The sequence below is a fragment of the Brassica napus genome, chromosome C9 (genome assembly GCF_020379485.1).
Source record: "Brassica napus cultivar Da-Ae chromosome C9, Da-Ae, whole genome shotgun sequence".
NCBI classification, from domain to species: Eukaryota; Viridiplantae; Streptophyta; class Magnoliopsida; order Brassicales; family Brassicaceae; genus Brassica; species Brassica napus.
Genome location: NC_063452.1, coordinates 21,698,956 through 21,701,813, shown reverse-complemented (window position 1 = coordinate 21,701,813; position 2,858 = coordinate 21,698,956). Strand labels below are relative to the sequence as shown.

The following is a 2,858-nucleotide window of genomic DNA, read 5'->3' as shown; positions in this document are numbered from 1 at the left end:
CCACCGCCCTTTGTTGATCCAGAAGTACTTACGGCTCAGTTGAAGGACAAAGATGATCGTATATCTTTGTTGGAGACCCAGATGGCGGCTCAACAGGCGGGCTATGAGGCACAGAGGAGGCTGAACCAGCAAATGATGGAGATGATGCAGAGGATGTACCCGAACGAGGTGTTCCCGGACGTGCCAGACCCGTAGATTATTTTTTTTTTTCCCAAAAACTCGGAATGTTTTATTTTTATTTGTGAAACTTTGAATATTAATTAATATGATTTTAATTTTAATTTTAATTTCATATTTTCGAATTTAAATTTCAGAAATTTTATTTTTTAAAAAAAATTAATATTTTTTACATTCCGAGGAAATTAATTATATTTTTCACGCGATCGATCGATGCGTTTTTGGACATATATACATCGATCGATAGGAATATACCGACGGAACTGTTCCCTCGGATTATACCGAGGGACATCTTCCTCGGAATATTCCGAGGAATCCTCGGTATAATCCGAGGGAACAGTTCCGTCGGTATATTCCTATCGATCGATGTATATATGTCTAAAACGCATCGATCGATGAACGTCCGAGGAAATATCCCGACGAAGTTCTCCCTCGGTATATTCCGAGGACATTTCCGACAAAATAATGGTCCTCGGAATTTCCTCGGAAATTTGTTTCCTCGGAATTCCGTCGGAAAATTCCGAGGGATTTCCGACGAAAGAAGAAATTCCGAGGAATTATTTCCGACGACTTGTTTCGTCGGTATGTCGTCGGAATAACGGTATTCCGACGAAATTCTGACGATTTTTTCCCTCAGAATCTTTGCTGTTTTCTTGTAGTGGTTAAGTGGAACGTCATGATATCACCCTTATTTGACTTTTTATTTATTTACTGTGAAAATATAGTTTTTGTTAACTCATACTGTGAAAATATCTTTAAACTTTTTTCTACTAATTATTACGTGGTTCTTACAAAACAAATTATAAATATATTTATCAGGATTTTATTTTTCAGATCATAACTTTTAGAACATAAACATCATCATCATAATTTTTGCATTGAAGTTTTTGTTAATACACATGTTTAGTTAAATTTATATAGTTTTCATAATAATAAGAATATCTTGATCATATTTTTAACAATTACTTTTGAATTAAAGTGTTCGTTGATACATGTTATTATTATTATTTTTATAATGTAATTAATTTTTTTTATTTTGCAATATATGAACTTAATTATTTTGTTATAAGTTAAAAGATAGTCTAACATCCCTTTTATATTGAATTTGTTAGTTATGATATATTTTTACGAAACTTTATTTTTATATCTTCGTTTATAAGGTTTTCAGGAAAAAAACTAATCCTGAAGTTTAAAAATTGGAGAGAATTTACTTCTCTCTAGCTAAATCGGTTTGTTTACTAGCAAAATATCAGTCTGTCATCATTTTGCCAAATGCCAAGAAGTAAAAATATCCCCCCCACCCCTCTTTTTTGGCCAACATAATTGTATCATTTTTATATTTATACGAGTCATCGTGACACAGCGGCTATGCTAATTTTATTTGTATCGTTATAGTATTATCGGATGTGTTACAATATTATCAAATATCTCTGAAAGAACAATTTTTTTTTTGTGTTTTTATTCTGTTTTGTTGGTTAAATTTCTGAGAAAATGGTTTTTTTTTTTGCTTAAATTTGGATATAAGACAAATATCACAAGAAAGGTCACAACTTTCCTTTTGTGGTTGCTCTTTCAAAAAAACTTTTCGTTTGTGGTAATAAAAATTCAAACATTTAATTTTCAATAATAATTATTTCTTCTGTTTCAATTTAGTTATCGTTATAAAGTAAAATTTTTATCTCAAAATAAATGTCATTTTATAATTTAATGCAAAATTTATGAACAATATTATTTTATTTATTTTTTATTGGTTAAAACATGATTAGATGTATAGATAATAGTGTTCTCAGTTTAGAAATATACAAAATTAAATCTATATTTTTAATTTATGTGTATAAATGTAAAATAACAAATAAAATAAAACCGAGTGATTATTAATAAAACAATCCAGAGTTATCTAGGAGTTGACTTTGATGCCAAGCCCAAGAGCATGGGGGATGAGGTTTCAAATTATAATTGACAGCATAGCTTTATTGTGTATTATCTTTGTTTCTTTTTTTTCTGTCAGCTCTCTTTGTGTTAAAAAATGTATGTACGGAGAGGTATGACTGGGATCAATTATTTATGTTTTCTTTTTTTTGTGTAACTTAATTATTTATGTTTTCGTTTTGAAGCAATATTCGAGTTCGATTATGCAACACGTCCGTACTTCTTGTACGTGTCGAGGTTGATTACGTGATACTTTCTCTGATTCAATATAAGTAGTTTTTAAGGTTTTTATACATGGATTAAAAATATATAAATTTTTATACAATTTATTTTGATTACATAAAATATCATTAAATGAAACTAATTCAACCAATAAAAAAATACAGTATTTTGTAATTGGTCATAAAGTTCAAATGATATTACATTTTATCTATAATAACGAAAACATCAATTATTTTGAAACAAAATCTTTTTCTCTAGACATCACTTAAAGTGATACCAATGTTTTTAAAACCGGACCGAACCGGACCGAACCGGCGGTCGGACCGGGTTGAACCATGAACCGAAATAAATATGGGTTGGGTTGATGCTAAAGCCCAACTAAAATTGAACCAGTTAAAAACCGCTATCGAACCGTCAAAAACCCGGGATCCGGCGACCCAACGAACCGGCCAAAATCTAGTTCGTATATAAACCAAAATTTTGTTAATGAAACAACTAATTTTTCTTCCTTTCAAGTAAAAATAAAAAAA

At 30.2% G+C, this 2,858-nt stretch overlaps 1 non-coding gene across 1 annotated transcript; it reads right to left on the bottom strand.

Moving 5' to 3' along the window:
• Positions 1–1,494: 1,494 nt before the first annotated feature.
• Positions 1,495–1,601, bottom strand: LOC125593789. The gene has a single exon (XR_007329680.1). It is a non-coding gene; the product is annotated as a U6 spliceosomal RNA (small nuclear RNA).
• Between the last annotated feature and the right edge of the window lie 1,257 nt (positions 1,602–2,858).